This window comes from Puma concolor, chromosome C1 (genome assembly GCF_028749965.1).
Source record: "Puma concolor isolate L17-30 chromosome C1, mPumCon1.1.hap2, whole genome shotgun sequence".
In the NCBI taxonomy this organism is placed as follows: domain Eukaryota; kingdom Metazoa; phylum Chordata; class Mammalia; order Carnivora; family Felidae; genus Puma; species Puma concolor.
The window spans coordinates 45,487,612-45,508,986 of NC_141674.1; the positions used below are offsets into that span (position 1 = coordinate 45,487,612).

The 21,375-nt window shown below is 41.3% G+C and overlaps 1 long non-coding RNA gene across 1 annotated transcript in view; it reads right to left on the bottom strand.

Moving 5' to 3' along the window:
- The window catches only part of LOC147578040 (uncharacterized), a 244,607-nt gene that overhangs the window by 162,829 nt on the left and 60,403 nt on the right, over nt 1-21,375 (bottom strand). Inside the window, exons 5-6 of the long non-coding RNA XR_015254728.1 lie at nt 14,308-14,457; nt 2,507-2,681 (exon numbers count right to left, since the gene is read on the bottom strand). This is a non-coding gene — a long non-coding RNA (uncharacterized LOC147578040). The remainder of the gene's footprint in view (nt 1-2,506; nt 2,682-14,307; nt 14,458-21,375) is intronic.

A 21,375-nucleotide genomic window follows, 5' to 3' on the forward strand; every position in this document is an offset into this window, starting at 1 on the left:
CAAGAAGTATTATGCCAGGTGACTTCTTATCCATTCCCTGATTTATCCTCACAACAACCTGGTTGGGCACAATTTTGCCCCCATGTTGTAGATGACAGATTAAGTACATTGTCCAACGTCACACGAATGAGAAGATGCTATGCAGAATTTGAATTCAGGGTTGTTGGGTTGTTGTTGTTGTTTGTTTGTTTGAATTCCTTTCACTATTTCACAGCAATCTCCCAACTAAAGAAGCAGAGCTCCACAACAATGGGTAGTTTCAGGAAGTAACAAATGCCCATAGGGGCAGTAAGACATGAAAGGGCAGAGGACGTGTGAATCAGTGCGCTTTAAATAAAAAAATTAGTGGTGAGTAACGGGAGAGGGGTCTGGACAGGAAGTCAGGGCCAGATCATTGAAAGCCATATTAAGGCACTTGGGCACTAGGCAATGCAGAATGTTTGAATAGCTTTAAGTAATTAATTCATCATTCTTTCAACAAATATTTTATGCAGTACCAACTATGTGTTAAGCCCTGGGGACAAAACTGTAAACAGAACAGATGTTTCCTGTCCTCATTGGACCCACAGTCCAACAGGGTCATTTCCATATAGAGTAGAAAGTGCTCTGATAGGGGATGAGTAAGGTGTTAGGGAAGTATTAGAAGGACCAATGAAGGGAAGACTGCCCAGGGGAAATGGTGCCTAAGTCAAGGTTTGATGGAGCGGGAGTATGGGGAAAAGGCAGTCAAGGAGATCCATAGAGTCAGTGGAAAAAGCATGAGCAACGCTAGAGGTGAGAGACCGGAAGGCACACTAGGATAACTGAAAGACTGTAGAGGGGCTGATGAGCATGGCTAGAGATGAGGCTGGAAGGGTTGGACATGAGGCTGGGAGGGTCAAGATCAAGAAGCCAGGCAATGTTGCGAGTGATTTCTGTTTTAGACCACTTTGAGTGTGGTGGCAGCTGGACGCATAAAGTCCTTAGACATAAATTCAAGGCTCTATCTTTAAAACACCACAAAAATGTGGTTCAAATGTGCATGGGACCTCAGGAAGCAAATGTGCACCTCTCCCAATCAGGATGCCTTCAGGGGCAAGCAATAGAAAAACTCAAACTGGCTTAAATAATAAGGAAATGATATAGTATATGAAAGGAAGCCCAGAGACAGGGAAAGCACAGCACAGAGGCTCAATGATATAATCAAGCATTTTGGTTTTTTCCATCTCTCCATTCAGCCATCCTCAACACTGACTTCATTCTAAACCTGCTCCTCCTTGCGATTGTAAAATGGATGCCATTAGCAATGGGGGGCTCTGTGCTTCTGCCATCATCTATCCCGAAAGAGAGGGAAAACCCACTTCCTCGAGCATGGAACCTAAGTCCTTTCACTTAGCTGATTATACTCAGAAGTCACTCCTGAATCACCGGCCATGGGGAGAATGCCATGCGTTTATTAATTTAGATTAATCAAGATCTACCGTTGAAACTGAAAATGGTGTCAACTTTCCCTGGGTTTCATGGTAATGGAGAATATGGATGCTAGAAAATAATCACATGTGAGGAAGAAGCTGGGGAATGGGTGCAGAGTCCACTGCCCTCCACCATGACAAACTGGGCACCTTTGCTTTTGAACAAGTGACCACAGCTCGGATACCCTGTCTGCTGGAGCAGACAAGCCTCAGGTCAATCCCTCATCGGTTATCCATCCGGCAACAACAACAACCAAGTGGTCACTCTGATCACCCAACTTGGTAAGTTTAATTATATGGACGTCATTGTGTGTCTAAACAGTCCACACACCGGACATAAGCAATCCTAGATACAACAGAAGTTTATGAAACTAGTCTTCATACTCACATAAGTAACAAAAAGATACTGTCTCAGCCAAGATCTTTTCTCTTTTTTCCTTCACAGAATAACGTTGAGGATCAATTTCTCCAGCTTAACATCACCAGCCTTGGCAGCAGCTCATATTTGGAATATAAATGATGTCATCTGGTTGGCCTTTTCCCATCACAAACAGTAAATCTCCGAATCTGGAGCGATCTTTTATTTGGTTACACATATTGTACAGCATCAAGGGGTTAGAACACATGTGCTGGAGATTATTAAAATCATCTGGAGGAGGATGGCTTAGTATTGGAAAGCCCAGAACTTACGACCCTTTCACGCCTGGAATCTCCATCAACTCTACTTTTGCTCCTGCCTTTTCAAAGCAACAATTATGGCCGATTGGCTCGTAATCCTTTGTGGACTGAAGTGTTTCTGGTGCACCATGTTTCTTCTCCAGAATAAGATATCCCTAACATAGTGAATGTAGAACACAGAGGCCAGGATGAGGAGTCAGGAAGCCAGCCTCAGCTCAGCAATGTTTACATGCTCTTTGCGTATTTCTCATCTATAAAATGGAGATGATAATAACCAGCCTCATAGGACTGTTTGAGAGGAATAGTAAAAAAATTACAAGATCTTCGTTCATCACTTTATAATTTGCTAAAATCTTTCACATTAGCATTAGACTTACCTTGTACAGGGAAGCCACTCAAATGCTTGTCGGACGACATGGAGGTTGGTGGTAATATGGCTTGATGGATTCTGACTCAAATTGGCTCACATTTCTGAACGTGGTTTTCCTCATTACATGCATTCAATAATGCACTGAATTATAATATGCGTTCAATTTTAGCTTCTTTTTAGGGCTGTTGGAGGAATAAAGGAAATAATACACATGAAGCATCATTGGGTCAGGCACATCATCATGGTCAAGAAATAGAGGCTCCCTTTTCTCCACTACCTTCCTCTTCCAGAGTCTCATGAACTGGTAAGAATACTGACATCCCACAGAACTGGTAATAATACTGACATTCTAGCTGTGGAAGGACACAGCGCTGGAGGAGACAGAGCAGCAAGTTCATGCTCTGTTCTTAGCTTTCCAACTTCCTAGTTGTGTGAACTTCAGTTGTGTAAATTTTCTCAGAGTCTCTGTTCCCTCGTCTGAAAATGGAAGGAGCTGGTCTAGATCTGTAGTTCTCACATTTTTGAAATCCAGAGATCAAACAACCACACAAAACACCCACAGACCAGGAGCCTAACATAGCACTGTCAACTCTGTTATTTGATGAATAGGCATTTTTCAGGTTAACAGCTACTTACCATTATAATCATCTCAGACAAAAGGGTAAAGGACACCAGAAGAGAAGGAAGAGAAAGACATCAGAACACAAGGCATCACTTTAAATGGGATGAGTTAATTTTAGGAAAAGAATGCTGCATTGTCCTATTTTCCTTATTTTTTTCTTATCATTCCACAGACTGGTGAAAATTTGTCAGGACCAACATGGGTCTTCAGAGTCGTGTGTGGAAGCCAGAAGATTGTACAACCTGGAAGGTTTCCTCTACTAGGAAACCTCTGTGATTCTATCATGATTCCATCGTGGCGAGAGGTGATGGTGCTAAAACAACAATTTATTTAGGGAAAATTAATAGAACAGTGAGTCAGTCCAGAGAAGAAATCAATCCAATAACTGATTTTGCTGAACTGAACGTTTCTGTGCCTAAATAGGGAATTTAATTTATTCAAAACAGTCTAAGATATCATATACATTTTGACACACACAGGCATGCTCCACAAGTCCTCAAGACACTTCCTTGTCCCTCATGTTAATCCTTCTGATTCAGCCTTCACTCTTCACTGACTGTAAAATGACCATTATCACACTTACAGTTACATCAAAATGTGAGAGAGATGTGAGCAGACCAGATCCATCCAAAATATTCCTAACGCAGGCACCACATGTTCACCCTGAGGTCAGCTTGTCGAACACCTGCCATTCTCTAATCTCAAGCCAGAAAAATGATCTTTGAGCTCCACTGTGGTGCTTTCAAAGTCCCCGCGTGAACACCACATATTTTCTTACTAAGATTCTAAATAGAGACTCCCTGATTCAGAGTTAGCACTCATTTTTAATGAGGTTGGTTATCTGGTTTTGACTAAATTGGAAATAGACAAGCAGAATAGAGGTAGGAGAAGCTATTAAGACAGGTCAGTGGTTGAGGCTATGCGTCCACTCCCAGAAGGAAAAAAAATCCAAAACAAACACACAGAATGGTAGTGCTACTTAGAACAACAGCAGGTGTTTATAACTTTGATTTTAAGTCATCAAGAAAACTCTAATCTATATTCTATAATCTTTTAAAAGAGGTGAATGGTTATAGATTTTAACCAAACTGGTTGGAATAGATGCTCAAAGGGGCACATCTCAGCTCTCAAGAAATTCACCCAAAGTAGGTAGATGCTAATTCTCCTATGATCCGACATAAATGAAGTAGAACAGTAATAGGAACAACTGGCTGTCTTGGTGTAGTTTGCCTTTTATGAAGTTCTCTTTATATCCCTTTTTACATTTAATATTCATATCAACCTTGTGAGGGACAAATTGCTATTACCCATTCATCTCTCCAAATGAGGAGACTGAAACTCAGCGTGGTTTAGTAGCTTGCCCAGGATAGCAGAGTTAGTAAGGGGCAGGGCACACAAACCCAAGGCTTCTGACTTTAACCCCAATGTTTTTCCCACTCTCTGCTCCTCTCTCATCCTTATAAATAGCTATAAGACTAAGAGGTTCAAAGGAACTTCCTCCTGGTTCTCAGGACCATTATAAATGCCACTTGCCCTGGGAAGGAAAATAAAGTCCATGCTCTTTGCTGGCCTATGTGCTAAGTCATTGGCGCCCAGAAATAACCTCCTGGAGACTACGGGCCTTGTATTTACCACAAAGCAGTGGGTAAATAACTAGTTGGTGTTTTAGTGTTTTGTGGTCACTTAATCTGTTGTGTTCCTTCCCAAGACTCTGAAGGTTTCCTTTTTCAGTTAATTTTTATTTACGTTTCTGAGGTCTGCGTTGTTTGGGGTTTGGTTCATTGGATGTTTTTCTTGGAGTGTGCTGCCATTGGCTTCAGGAGGTTTCTGCTCTGCTATTTCATGGAATTTTCCCCGAGTGTGGATTGCTATGTATTTCTTCAGGGCAGTGAGCCAGGGCAGCATTGGTATGCAATCTGTTCCTCTGGCCAAAGGACTTCTTGTCACCCATCCACATGGCTTGATTGTATTTCTCCACTGATAATTTCCCTCTTGTATGTTAATGTGCAGCAACCTTGGAGTTCAGCCATCTTGTATGTTGTATGTTATTGGCTCTGGATAAGACGAGCCCCGTTGCTTCTGATAGAGGTTGTGTCAACTGATTCTACTAGTTTGTTCTATCAGCCCAGGGTTGGGGAAGGAGATACACAGCAAATATTATGGGAAGAGTGGAGAAGGCTCATAGGGTTAATGTTACAGACTAAGCGAGTGTGTGATTGAAAACGTCCAGCTCTCCACACAGCTCTATGCCCCAGTAGGAGACAGAGCCAGGAATGCCAGGTGCCTCTCAAGCACCACACGCTCCCATGACCCTCAGCAAGCCTTTCTTCCTCTGTCTTTGACAAGACCATAAATGATGTGCCAGAGAAAAATAAGAATTTGCTCCATATCAGAAAGTTTTGTTCTTTAGATGTTTTCTTTGTGGGTAGAAAAAAAAAAAAAGAAAGGTCAAGTAGTGTTTGGTCATTAAAATGGCATGTTTCTCTCAAAGCTTTCAGGATAATTAAGATGCAAAACACACATGGAGGCAGAAAGTTGCCCTGGACAAATCCTTTCTTTGGCTCTTTCATTTATTGTACTTCATTTCATTGTTTGGTTTATGTGTTCTATACTGCTACTCTTTCCACAACGAATTTGGGATAGCTTACAAAAATATGTCAATACAAAATAAAATATTTCTAAATCATTGAAGAGGCAGGGCGAATGGATAATTTTAAAGATGTGTGTACAATTCCTGTTTAGAATTTCTTAACAGATACCCTTGTAAAATTGTTGAAAGCTATTCACACAATTGACTCCAAAGGCCTACTGTTTATCACTTAAAATGAGCTGTGGCTCTCTAATCTACAGTGTGAACTGGGTACATTTAAGAATCTGCAGCCATTGTATATATAAACCACATCTTCTTTATCCATTCATCAGATGATGGACATTTAGGCTCTTTCCGTACAATGGAATACTACTCGGCAATGAGAAAGAATGAAATCCTGCCATTTAAAGCAACGTGGATGGAACTGGAAGGTATTATGTTAACTGAAATAAGTCAGTGAGAGAAAGACACATACCATATGTTTTCACTCATATGTGGATCTTGAGAAACTTAACAGAAGACCATGGGGGAAGAGAAGGGGGGAAAAAGTTACAAACAGAGGAGGGAGGCAAACCATAAGAGACTCTTAACTACACAGAACAAACTGAGGGTTGATGGGAGGTGGGGAAGAGGGGAAAGTGGGGGGTGGGCATTGAGGAGGGCACTTGTTGGGATGAGCACTGGGTATTGTATGGAAGCCAATCTGACAATAAATTATATTAAAAAAATAATAAAAATTAAAAAAAAATTAAAGAATCTGTACCCAACTTAATTTTAATTTGGAAGTGGAGGAGACCAACTTCAATCCCCATGCTGACTTAGATGTTCTAACACACCTCTGAAAGCCAACAGTGTTCTTATTTGCAAGTAGATAAAAGGGGAACTAACATTTACTAGTTCTATAATACATATTAAGCATTGTATAAGTATACTTGACATTTAATAATTCATTGAGTTCTTCCAACCACTCTGCGAGAGAGGAACTACCTCCATTGGACAGATGACAGAACCAGATAAATAACTTGCCCAAGTTCACCCAACTAGCAGAGACAAAATCAAGATCAATGCAGGAACATTTGACCTCAAAGCCAACATTCTTCTTATTTCATTAAACTATCTGCCTGAGAGACAAGTAAAAAATTGTGGAATATGCTTCCTCCAAGTTAGTGAGTATTAAGTTCTCAAAGGTAGTCCATTCAAAGGTTGCCCCCAAACTGTAGGTTGAACAGGACATAACTGTAAGTTAAAAGAAAATCAGTGTCTGGTGGTTACAGTCAGCAAGAAGTTATCTGTGGTTACTGGTACTCCTATATAAATGTCCTCCAACCAGCCCAGAAAAAATGTATCCCCAATTCCTCGAAATTAGAAGCCATAACAAAACAGGAAGAGTAAGAAGTTATAGTCTGGATACAGAGGAAGCAAGGAAGCAATCCTACTAATCGGGGACAGAATGAACATTGGTGTTTCTTGGGTTGGCAAAGTCACTTTCAAGAGCTGCAAAAGAGACAAGAAAAATAACCCTGACATTTGTAATAACAGCTGCCACAATGGGTGTCTACTAGGTGCTGGGAACACTCTATGCTTCATTACTAATCTTCATAATGGGTCTCTCCTTTTTCAAATGAAAAAACAGAGGCTCAGAGAAGTTTCATAGATGGCTATGCAAGTCCGCTAATAAGGTTCAGAGCCAAGGTCTCAATCATGAGCTTGGCTAACTCTGAAATCAGTACTCTTTACTGTTTTGCTGCTGCTCCTGTGCTACCCAGGCCAACCTGGGGCAAAGCTAAGGCAAACGGGGCAACACTGATGCCCAAGATCAAATTATGAAGGAACAGCAGCATCTACTTCTGGAGTCTTGTAGGCATCAGAGAGATGTCTGCAACAGCACTACTCTGGGGAAGACATGACCTCCAGCCCACTGTCAAGACAGGGGAAGAGGCTTGAAAGGAGAGAACTGGGACCTTTGAAATTCTCGTGAAGGAAAGGGGAGGTGCTTCCTACTCTCTCAATTTAGTGGCTCTCTCATAAGCTGGTGAGACCTGGGAACACAAATAATTTAAAACTATCTATAATATAAAGGAAAGAATTACAATTAGAAGTCTCTCTTTCCATTGGTCTGCTTTGGCTGCCATAACAAGGTACGACACATCGGGTGGCCTAAACAACAGAAATCTATTTTCTCACAGTCTTGGAAGATAGAAGTCCAATATCAAGGTTCCTGCCAATTCGGTTTCTGGTGAGAGCTCTCCCCCTGGCTTCTAGACAGCCGCCTTCTCATTATGCCCTCACAGAGCCTTTTCTCGGTGCCTGGGCGGAGTGAGAGAGAGTTCTCTGATGTCTCTTCTTAAAAGGACCCTAATCCTATTGGATAAGGATCTTATCTTTATGAGCTCATTTAACCTTCGTTTCTTCTTTGGAGGTCCCACTTCTAAATATAGCCACTTTGGGGGTTAGGACTTCAACATAAGAACTTTGGGGGTACACAAGCATTCATTCCATAATAGTCTTCCACTCCAGACCATTCAGCACGTTCCCCTCTCCAAAGGCAATTACTGTTACTGATTTCTGAGTATTCTGCCAAAGACATTCCATGCACACCATGTGTTTATACAGATGAACGGACACTCTATGCTGTGCTCTACATCATCCTTTGGTCTCCTGTAAGTAGAAAGGGGAGACTGTCCCATGTCTGCACATATACCTTTCTGCTTCATTCTTTCTCATGATCACATAGTATTCCATTTAAATTCCCATAATTAAATGTAATCGATCCCATACTGAAACATACTAAATTTACACTTAGTCTTTGGCTGTTACAAACAATACTTTAGTAAAACATCCTTGCTCAAATATATTTGTAATTGTGCTACTTTGCACCCACAAGATGAAATCCCAGCTGACATATAGGATCCAGTGGAGCTGGTTGGGGGCTGCACAATTCTCCATGTCATCTCCAGCCACTCACTTCCTCCTGCAGACTGTAGCTTTCCATCAGAGCAAATCAGTAACAGTAGAAATCCCCATGGTCTCCAGAATTATCATACCTCTAAGCCTTTGCAGGTGTTATCCTGTCTGCCCTGCCATACTTGTCTTCTTGGCAAGCTTCTACTGATTCTACAATCTCTCAAATGTTCCTTCTTCTGCAAAAACTTCACTTCTTTCTCCTACACAGTCTTAGGGACTCTGTCTTCAATGAAACTATTGAGGTTATGTACATCTACATCATTATTACTGTAATTTTGTAGGCTTCTCTAACTTCCCATTGGATAGTGATAAAAATATGGAAAAAATTAGTTCTCATTTTTTATTTCCAATGAGCTCACTGAATCTTCGAAACAACTCTTTGAAGTAGGTATTCTTGATATTCTTACTTTACAGATGAGAAAAATGAGGCATAAAGGTATAACACAACTTGCTCAAAGAGAAAGTAAATGTCAGAGCAGGGACTTGTACCCAAACATGGTGGTTCCAGAATCTATTATATAAAAATCCTCACCAGACATGTCCAACCCCCCCGGTCTCCTCTTAGTCTTATTCCAAGGTGGGGGGGGGGGGGTGTTCTTGTTGTCTTTTTCTCTCCCAGCCTCCCCATCTCTCCTCTCATTACAACTCCATTTCTTCCTTCCCACAAACTATATTCACTCCCTCCTAATTGGTGAAGATGAATTCAGCCTTCTCCTGGCTCCAGTTTCAAAACCCTCCTCTTACAACCACCAGGGATCAGCACACAAAGGGTCCCTAGCTACCAGGGCCCACACACCATCATAGGGAGTGGAGGATCATGAATAATAATTACAACATTAATAGAACATCGGCATCAGGTGGCGCTCACCAGAAACCAGAATCTGAATTGAAGATTAGCATACAGGACTCTATTCAGGAGACTTAGGATGACACCTGTGGAAGGGAAGGGGAGGGACACAGGGTTGGGCAGAGTGAGAAACTGAGCTCTAATACAGTCCAACAAAGACATCAGCTGACCCCATGAGGAGTACTGGAGCTGAGATGGCCTTTCAGAAATGTACCAAGTTGAGATGAGGTAGCCAGGCTATTGATCAGTCATTGGAAGCAGGCTGCCCATTAAGAGGTGTTGTGACATTGGGCAAAGCAGTTTTCTTTTTTCACCAAGACTGACACTGAGGGCTGTCTTCAGCAGCACTCCCTGCAGTAACAAGTGTATTCCTGAAGGGGGGTCAGTAGGGTACATCAGAGCATCCACTCAATGTCCCATCCTTTAAATGCCTAACAGCCCATTATTCTAAGCAGTAATTTCATTTTCCAGATGGGATAATCAAGGCTTAGCAGGGTAAAGTTAATTGGTAGAGATCACATAGACAGTAGCAACAGAGCTGGTATAGGAACCCAAGACTGGCTGAGTGCAAAGCCCATGTTCCTTCTCTACATTAAGCTACCTCCCTCAGGCACATTATAAATTGTATGACAGCATGTATGTGGTAATCTTTTGAAGACCAGAAATATACACTCATAGAACTGAACTCCTTCCAGAACTGTGCTCTCCCATCATCCTCCAAACAAGCAATTCCCTCTGAGCCCACACACCCACTTGCTCTCATTTTCCACATGTTTACTTGGATGTAGTCACCAATTACATACTAGGCAGATGTCATCTGGAAAAGAAGCCATGGTCATTATCAAAGAAAAGTGAGAAATGCTTTCCAATTATGCTTGATGTCTAGTCCACATTTGAGGCTAGCTCACCTTTTAAAATAAAAAAATACTAGCAATGTTTCCCAAATGTGGTCTATGGACCCTGGGAATACCCAAGATTCTTTCAGGGGGTCTCTGAGGTAAAAACTATTTTCATAATAATAGAAAGAAGTATTGCTTCTTTTACTGTGTTGACATTTGTGCTGACACTGTGTTGACTGATGGCGAGAAGCCATCGTGAGTAAACAGCTGATGCTTTAGCACGAGTCAAGGCAGTGGCACCAAACTGTATTAATGGTTGTATTCTTTAACACCGTGCGCTCACAGTTAAAAGATAAAAATAAAACTCAATTGCACTCAAACATGCTTTAAGAGGGAGCAATAAAAAATATTTGTATTACTTGTAAGAGAGACTGACAAACTATGGCTATTTAGACACGGGCATATGTCATACATTTTCTTAAAATTGAATAAAAAGAGCCTGCCATTTCCAGAAAAACAACTCATGGCATTCGTTGCCAATGGTTAAACTCAAGCTTTCAAGGAAGAATTTAAATTTTGGAAAATGAGTATCTGCCATTCATGAGCTTGACAACATTCTAATACTCACATTCTGATGAGATTGGTGGTGATAATAAGGAATGTGATTTTTTGTATTGTATAATGAAATGAGTCAACATTCTGAAGATCTGCATAATTCAGTGAATTGATATTTTCCATATGACCAGTGCATGATGTTAAAATGTTATGCGTGGGTAAAAAAAGAAACAAAATCCACTCAAAGGAAAGGTAGACCAGTGGATTTCAGTGCAGTAGAATGTGAAAAGCTCACTGATATGGTTTCAGATTTCACATTGTAACTAACATTTAAGAAATTATCACTTGTCAAGTTTTGGTGTAGTATCAAAGAAGAACATCCACAATTGTCTGATAAGATTATTAAAATGACTCCTATACTTTACCTATCTGTGTGAGACCGGGTTCTCTGCACAGACTTTGACAAAACATTACACTGCACAGAATCTGACTTCAGAGCAGATGTGAGAATCCAGTCTTCTATTAAATAAGATATTAATGAAAAAAAGTTAGAAAGGGGAGAGCCAAACCATAAGAGGCTCTTAAAAACTGAGAATAAACTGAGGGTTGATGGGGAGTGGGAGGGAAGGGAGGGTGGGTGATGGGCATTGAGGAGGGCACCTGTTGGGATGAGCACTGGCTGTTGTATGGAAACCAATCTGACAATAAATTTCATATTAAAAAAAGATATTAATGAGATTTGAAAAATATAAAACAATGCCACCCTTTTGACTAATTATTTTTATCTTATAAAATATAATTATTCTTCATTAAAATGCCATTTCTATAAACATGAAATGGAATACTGTCATTTTAAAATAAATTAATAAATCGTCTCATAATTCCCCAGTTCTAATTTCTCTTTTTTAGATGTTTATTTTTGAGAGAGAGTGAGTGCACACACAAGCAGGGGTGGGGCAGAGAGGAGGGAGACACAGAATCCGAAGCAGGCTCCAGGTTCTGAGCTGCCAGCAAGGGCTCGAACTCATGAACCACAAGATCATGACTTGAGGGGAAGTCAGACACTTAACTTACTGGGCCTTCCAGGCACCCCACTCAGTTCTAATGTCTAATCTCAATAAATACATCCTATGTAAACAAAAGTTCTTGGGGTTCCTTGACAATTTTCTATAGTGTAATGGGTTCTTGAGACCAAAAATTTTGAGGACCACTACTCTAGGATCACTTAGTCAATACTTAGAGAGCAGAGGTAGGATTTTTTTTTTCCCAAGTGAGTTATTAAAATATTGAATGAATAAATGGAGGATTTTTATCTTTTTAAATTTTTTTCTCCTCCAGTTTTTAGTTAAACTCCAGTTTGTTAACATACAGTGTTACATTAGTTTCAGGTGTATAATATAGTGATTCAACAATTTCGTACAACACCCGGTACTCATCACAACAAGTGCACTCCGTAATCCCCATCTCCTATCATACCCATCCCCACCCACACATCCCCTCCAGGAACCTTCAGCTTTTTCTCTATAGTTAAGAGTTTCCTGGTTTGAGAGATGAGACAGAGAATGCATGTGCATGTGCACACTTGAGTAGCGGAAAGAGAGAGAATCTTAAGCAGGCTCCACACTCTGGGCAGAGCCCAACATGGGGCTTAATCTCACGACCCTGGGATCATGACCTGAGCCAAAATCAAGTGTCCTGCACTCAAATGACTGAGCTACCCAGGCATCCCTGGAATAAGTATTTTTAAGTGAACGAATAAGAAAAGGTTAAACGGATAAAGTATTTTCATAACTATATGAGGGGAGGCAAAATGTTGACTGAGATTGATTGTGTATATAAATCTAGAATACGAAAATATGAAAATGGGAAGACCCCTGGAGGTGAAGAAGCTTAATGTGATTTGTTCATTAGCTACCATATGACAGGCACTTTGTACATTTGCCCGCACAGTCTCACGATGGCTCAAAGAGCCAGGGATCCTCATTCCCTTTTCACACAGGAGGCGTTGATTCAGGAAAGTTACCGACAAAGAGGACATGTGGGGTAGGGGGATCCTACCCCAGATGTATGTGATTCCACAATGTTCCTGTCTGTTTCCCCATACTATGCTACTTCCCACCTGGTATCCAATCCCCGGTCACTCCTTCTTTTTACAAAAGAGGTAAAGCTCCAAGAAGGCAAGTAAGTAGTAGAGGCCACTGAATGAATCAGTGGCAGAGCCAGATCCAGAAAGCAACTCTTGGGTCCTCTGGCTGGCACTCTTTCCACTGCCCTGTGCAGTGTCAGGCCAAGTTCTTCGGAAGAGGAAGATATTTTGCGGGATGAATTACATGGTCCCCCAGCTCTGAGAACTAAGGGTTCTAAGACAAAACTGAAGGAGAAGTATGTGCTGGGAAACGAAGTTTGAACACACAAAGCGTGAGGTGAGGTGGCTGGGTCTTTTACAGCAGCTGAAAGGAAACTAAAAGAAAGGAAAAAGGCAGAAGTAAAATGTTTAGGCAGATGAAACCCTCTTGCTCTTTCTCTGGCTTATAACTTCATGAAACACGTGTTTATAAAGCACCTCCATGAGCTGGGCGTTATGTTAGGTGGAACATACGCTGGATGCTGGAGTGTGGGCCATGAGTCACAGATAATCCCATGGCTGGGGGTCCTGCAGTCTTATGGGGAACACCAATGGGAACAGTTCCAATATACTGGGAGCGATCAAGGTTTTGACAGGGAAAACGCTAGGTGTATGGGATATGGAAGAGAAACATGATCTTGCCCGGGCCTGATAACATGGCACCTGCTCCAAGTCTTAAAGGACTCAGAATTGCTTAGGAAGGAGAGAAGGCATAAGGGATGTAATGCGTGTCACACACCCAGAGCGTGACATCTTGGAGAACGGGAAGTATTTCATTCTTCAGAAGGGGAATGGCCTCTTTCACATCTTGCAACAGCCACTCCCACCCTCCCCTCCGTACTCGGTCATACTGAAATACCTTCAGCTCGGGTTTAGACATTTAAAATAACCACGGATCCATCACGACTCCCCTCTTGGACTTCTGGAGGTCTAGGGATCCCAGGATGAGGATCAGTGGGCCAGATACTGTGAGATTTTTCTGAGTTTGCACAGGGAGATATCACCCCCTCCCCATACACGTCATGCAAGGCTTTTCACCCATGCCTGGCCCGTAGTAGGAGGCCCAGAAATATTGAATGAAGAAGTAAGAGTCTTTTTCACTTCTGCTTTTTTCCTTCTGTTCTTTTTATTTCAGCTGCTGCCGAAAAATCAGTCACCCCACTCTATGCGTGCTGAAACTTCCTTCCGCCAAACAGACTTCTCTCGGCATTTGTCCCCGGATCCCCAGTTCTCAAGCTGGGGTGGGAGGGGATGTACATAACTTACCTGCAAATTGGCTTCCTCTCCAGGGGATCTTGGTTCTTGGTGGATCATATTTTTACAACTCGACCTGATCACACCAGCAATTTCTCGAGGACAGGAAACTTGGCCTTTTCATCTCTGAATTTCCACCTAAGACCAAAGAACATTTGTTTACTGAAAAAAAGAAAAAAGAAGTAAAGGTTTTTGTCCTAATGAAGGCTTCTCGTTCTTTCTCTGCTGTAACTGCTACCCAGACGCTCCACTAAAACTGCAGTGACATCTTTTCTTTCCCACATGGACAAGTTTGTCATGATTCCTGTGTTTATATTTCCCAACCCACTCTGATTCAGGGGGAAAAATAAAGAGGACTCCACAGGAAAGCACAAAACCCGAGCACAACAAGCTGGGTGTGGGGAGATGCTGAGCATCTGAGTCAGCTCCCAGAGGCGAGCAGATGCTGGATCCCTTTCACCAAAGTCTTCCTCAATTTCCTTTCTTCCCTACTCCAGCCAGGATACATCCTGAGCTGCAGCAGCTGATGGAAACCGGGCATAGAAACCCATGGAAAAGTCCAGAGAGACAAGAGGAATCTCGAGCCAGGTCTTTCCAAAATCCGAAATGAAGGTGACTATGAAGGTCCTTCCAGCTGCCGCTAAAATGGAAAATTACAACCATTTCCTCCAACGTCTGGTTAAGTCTCTCCTGAAATCTTGCTTCATCAATAACCTCCTGTTTAAGGTACAACCTTTCCCTTCCTCCTGTGGCACAGAACCCTCATCAGTCTTATGCACCCAAAAGAAATCACATTTTTTTTTGAAGACGAGGACCAACAAAAAAATAATGAAAAATTAAATCCTGTTCCTGAATCTTCCTGTGTCTTTTATCTATTTTTCTTTCTTTTCTTTCTGTCATCTAATTTTCTCAAGAATTTTTCTTTCTTTCTCTGGCTCCATTTTCTCATCCCTCATTCATTTTTTTTTAATTTATTTTTTTAAATTCAAGTTAGTGAACATACAGTGTAGTATTGGTTTCAGGAGTAGAATTTAGTGATTCATCACTTACATATAATACTCAATGCTCATTCCAACAAGTGCCCTCCTTAATGACCATCACCCATTTAACCCATCCCTCCACCCACTTCCTCTCCAGCAACCCTCACTTTGTTCTGGATTTAAGAGTATCTTATGGTTTGCCTCCCTCTCTGTTTTTATTTTATTTTTCCTTCCCTTCCCTGATGTTCATCTGTTGTGTTTCTTAAATTCCACATATGAGTGAAATCATATGATATTTGTCTTTCTCTGCCTGACTTATTTTGCTTAGCATAATACACTCTAACTCCATCCACTTTGTTGCAAATGACAAGATTTCATATTTTTTTGATTGCTAAGTAGTATTCCATTGTATATTATACCGCACCTTCTTAATCTACTCATCAGTCGATGGACATTTGGACCCTTTCCATAATTTGGTTAATGTTGATGGCACTGCTATAAACACTGGGGTGCATGTGCCCCTTCAAATCAGCATTTTTGTATCCTTTGGATAAATACCTAGTAGTGTAATTGCTGGGCTGTAGGGTAGTTCTAGTTTTAATTTTTTGAGGAAACTCCACACTGTTTTCCAAAGTGGTTGCACCAGTTAGCATCCCCACCAACAGTGCAAGAGTCTCCCCTTTCTCCCCATTCTCGCCAACATCTGTTTCCTGAGTTGTTGATTTTAGCCATTCTGACAGGTGTGACATTATATCTCATTGTGGTTTTGATTTGTATTTCTCTGATGATGAGTGATATTGAGCAGCTTAGCATGTGTCTGTTAGACATATGGATACCTTCTTTGGAAATGTGTCTATTCATGTCTTCTGGCCATTTCGTCACTGGATTATTTGGGCTTTTTGGGTGTTGAGTTTGATACATTCTTTATAGATTTTGGATACTAACCCTTTATCCAATATGTCATCTTCTCCCATCCCGTCGGTTACCTTTTGGTTTTGTTGATTATTTCCATCACTGTGCAGAAGGTTTTATCTTGATGAGGTCCCAATAGTCATTTTTGCTTTTGTTTCCCCTGCCTTCGAAGAGACATGTCATGTAAGAAGTTACTGCGGTCAAGGTCAAAGACGTTGTTGCCTATTTTCTCCTCTAGGATTTTGATGGTTTCCTATCTCACATTTAGGTCTTTCATCTATTTTGAAATTATTTTTGTGTTCCTATCCACTTTTAAATCCACTGCAAGCTGGCCCTTCTTTTTCTCTCTTGAACACCAGTTCCACTGTGCATATTCCTGCCTTTATCTTATTTGACATCTTGGCAGCATTTGACCTTCTTGGTCATTCCTTTCTTTTCACTGTCCTACTTGGGCTTGGACTTTTTTTTTTTAATTTTTTTTTTTTTAATGTTTATTTATTTTTGAGACAGAGAGAGACAGAGCATGAACGGGGGAGGGGCAGAGAGAGAGGAAGACACAGAATCGGAAACAGGCTCCAGGCTCTGAGCCATCAGCCCAGAGCCCGACGCGGGGCTCGAACTCACGGACCGCGAGATCGTGACCTGAGCTGAAGTCGGACGTTTAACCGACTGTGCCACCCAGGCGCCCCGGGCTTGGACTTTTAAAGTACTATTCTTGCTTTTGTTTTTTCTTTTTTTAAAAAAAATTGTTTTTAATGTTTTTATTTTATTTTTGAGACAGAGACAGAGTGCAAGTGGGGAAGGGGCAAAGAGTGAGGGAGACCCAGAATCTGAAGCAGGCTTGAGGCTCTGAGCTGTCAGCACAGAGCCTGACACAGGGCTCAAACCCATGAACCACGAGATCACGACCTGAGCCGAAGTTGGAAGCTTAACCAACTGAGCCACCCAGGCACCTCTTGTTTTGTTTTTCTATCTCCTTGGCCACTTTTTCTCAGAGCTTCTCACTGTTTCCCTTGCTCTTCTCTTAAATATTGGTGTTCCCTATATTTCATCCACTTCATTCTTGTTCAGTTTATTCCTTTCTCACTCCTCACTTAAGGATATTTTTTAGTATTTTCTTTGTATCAAGCATTGTTCTAGGTAACCAGAAATTTGTAGACAATTCTGTCCCATGGAGCTTAGAGCATAGAGGGGGAGACACAGGATTTTCTACTCTGCACACTGTTACTAAAATATTTCATCCTCATTCATCATTTCAACTACTACCAAAATGCTCTTAACTTTATAACCTATGGTTTCTATTCTGAACTTGATTCTATATTCCAGACACATAGCTCTACTTCAAACTCCTTTAGGGGCGCCTGGGTGGCTCAGCTGGTTGGGCATCCAACTCTTGATTTCAGCTCACGTCATGATCTCACAGTTCACGAGTTCAAGCCCCACATTGAGCTCTGCATTGACCGTGTGAAGCCTGCTTGGGATTCTCTCTCTGTCTCTGCCCCTCCCCTGCTTGTGCTCTTTCTTTTTCTCTCAAAATAAATAAACTTAAAAAAAATAAATTAAATTAAAAAATACTTACCAAACTATACATGACAGAATCTCCATCTCTTACAGGAACTTAATTCTGCTTATTTAAACTAAATTTCTTTTCCCCAACTTCTATTTCCTGTGTCTTGTGCGAATGGCATCATCACCAAACCAGCCATTTAAGTCCTAACCACAGGAGACACTTAAAAGTCTTCCTTTCTTGCAAAGTGGGTGGAGGAGAGTAGAAGGTACTGGCTTCCAGTTATGGAATGAAAACGTCACGGGGAAGAAGGGTATAACAAAGGGAATATAGTCAACGGGATTACAATAGTGTTATATGGTGACTGAGGGAAGCCACACTTGTAGCGAGCGCAGTGTAACATATAAAGTTGTGGAATCACTATGTTGTACACCGAAAACTAATGTAACATTGTGTGTCAGGTACAGCTCAATATAAATAAAATAATTAATTAATTAATTAATTAATCAATTGCTGGTTTTCACTTATCTTTCACCCAATCTGTTCCCAAGTCATAAGGGTATCATCTCCTAAGTATCTCTTACGTCTCTATGTCTCGTTTACAAAAACCTTGTAAACACTCTAATCAGGTCAGCATCGTTGCTTCCCTCTCTTGAATTAATAAGCTCCTATTAGCCCCGTATCATTATCCCTCTACAGGTGCGCTTTCTAACATACAATATGGATCATGTTACTGCCTGGCTGTAAACCCTTCAGTGCTTTCCTGCTCCTGGGCAAAGACAGAAGTACTTCCCAGTTCGCAAGGCCTTCCACAGAACAGGCCTTCCATCATCAAGGCCTTCATAAATCGAGCCATACTTCCCCAACTGCTTTTGGTATGGTCATGTGTTCCAATGGCACAACCAAACTGAAAGCTTTGGCATTATCAGGGTGGGAGGTATCTCATGCTTATGCCTCAGTGACACTGCAAAAGTGCTTCCCTCTTCCTGAAATACCATACTTTTCCTTACCTTTTAGAACATCTTGCCATTATTCAACATTTGGGTCTGAGGCTAATGTCTTCCCTTACACCATCAGGAATAATCAATTTCTTTCTTGTGTTTGCACATGTTTCATTTATGGCGACTTTTATATTTTAGAAACTGCTTTGGTATTTTAGGCCCTAGAAGTTACAATTTTCACTTCTGTATCCTCTGCTCTACAAAGAGCCATCAGCACATAGTTGATGCTAGGAAAATATGTGATGGAATAAAAAGCCCTACAAACCAACCTGGGCTTTACTTGGATTCATTTGAATTTGCTATTGTTTTAATCCCATAGTATGTATGTGTGTGTGTGTGTGTGTGTGTGTGTGTGTGTGTGCATGTGTGTGTGTGCGTGCTTTAGTTTTTTCACATGGAGAACGATATTTTTAGAATGTGCATTATCTCTGGATACAAAATGTTTTGACTAAATCTAATCTGTCACTGGTGAGCACCCAGCCTGGAAACAGCAGAGCCATTTCTGAGCTCCTGATAACAGCACTATTTCTGGGGATCAGCTGGTTATCCAGTAGCTGGTTGATGACCTTGAATCCATCATTTCATCACGGAGGGAGCAGTATTTATTCTAACAAGAATAGACACAATTCCTAGAGAAAGATTTTCCTTCCCTGCTCACATCCTTAAGACAGTTCTACCTTTTGTGGCCTTACAGAATACTTTACCCATTGCTACAACGTCCTACGTATCATTGCTTCCAATTAGTGAAAACATTTTATAACAAAGGAAGTATAACACAGGGTTTCCATTTACAGACTTTACTAGTCTTACCATGTGTCCCATTATTCATATATAATTGGCTTGAGAGAATGATGAAATGGCCTAACAAGGGCTCACTTTTGACACTATGTTGGACACAACCTCCTATGGAGAAATTTTTGCTTGCGAAACCATTATCCTGGGTTCAATAGGTTTGGGGTTACTACTGTCCTAAGGGAGCAACACTTTCATCAGAGTAAAGTTCTATTAACGTTGAATTAGACAGTACTGAGACTACCACTTCCTCATATTTTCGGGGCTACTCATGTTGCTGAACCAATAGTTAAAGAAGGGTATCATTGCCCCAGCAAGGATATCTAAGTCCAATTACCAGAGGGAAATTGAGATGCTATTACACAATGGTGGTAAATAGAACTGTGTCTGTGGGGGATTCATTGGGGTACATCTTATTCTCCAACAGTTCTGTTCAGTGGAAAATGAGGGCAATCCAAAACAGGATTTCCTAGGACTTACATCTCATAAGAATAAAGATTTGGGTTACTTCAATAGATAAACAATGTCACCCAGCTGAGGAATTGGCAGCGAGTAATGGAAATGCAAATGGCAGTGGAAGAAGGCAGCTATAATTATTGACATAGGCCTCATGAGACTTATATGAAAGCTGAGGTTATATCTGCATGTTTTCCTTAATTAATATTTTTCTTGTCCCCCGCCCCCCCCCCCTTTATTTCTACCCACAGTCTTTCCTTAAAAACCTGGTGATGGCCAGAATTCTTTCAGGCTTCAGATAGGAATTTCATCAAACTGAGACCCCCATGGGACATTATGGTACCTGATGGGATTTTTGTGCCATCTGTGTTGAGGGAATCAATCTTTCACCTGGACAAAGACAAGAGGGGGTGCTGAAGGGAAAAGGTGGTGGCCATTGCCAAATTTCTTCCAACTGGACCATTATATTTACTTTCCACCACTCTCCAACCTGCACTGTGCTCCTGGACACTGGCTTTATTAACCCATCAACAAGTTCCCATGATCAATGGCTTCCATGGGTTCAGCCAAAGGGAGACAAGAGAGCAGAAGACAGAAGGAAGGTGAGATTAGGTATTTATTCTTTAGGCTATTTTCATGACAGATCACGTCAGGTTGGCTATGTCCTTGATCTGAAAGCCACAAGTCCTGTCAGGGATATTCTACTAAGATGTTCCTCTCTAGGTTCTGACAACTAAGCTTCTTCTTCTCAAGCTTCATAGCATAAGCCTCTAATCAGTTCCTGTTACTAGCCCCGGGGTACTCCAGCATCCCTTGACTATACCATCATGAATATTTCTTTTTGAAAACCATCCTCAAATCATTCAGTTGGAGAGTGTCATCTGTTTCTAGCTGGGATGTTGACTGATAGAGCTGGTGCCCCTTGCATTATGGAAGGATGGTTCTGATTACATAAGAGTCTTAAAAAGACCGCTGTTACAGATTTATACTCCTGGGGAGGTCCCAGATTTCTGGATGAAATAGCTTTAGGGGAGACTTAAGAAAAAAAGTCTTTTTTTTTTTTTTGTTTTTTTGATAGAGCTGTTAATAGGGCTTCCCTCCACCACTTCCCCCCAAAGCAAGAAATATGTCAGGGCATCCTAAATGGAGGTTTGGATTCATTTCAATTTGCTCTGATAGTGAATTCCATAGCTGTGGACCTTGGACTAGGATGGACTAGGTGTAGCTGAGGACTCACAGTGGCTGTTGTTGGCTGGCTGAAAGGGGCATTTATGAACAGCCAGCCACAGGGTCAAGCCACAAAGTAGCATAAAGAGGACAGTGTGCGCTTCTCTCAAACTGCTAAGTACATTTCTAACAAAATGATCTTCTCCATATATTAACAGCAACAACAAAAAATTGAATCACCTGTGAACTGGACCATGAGGGAGAA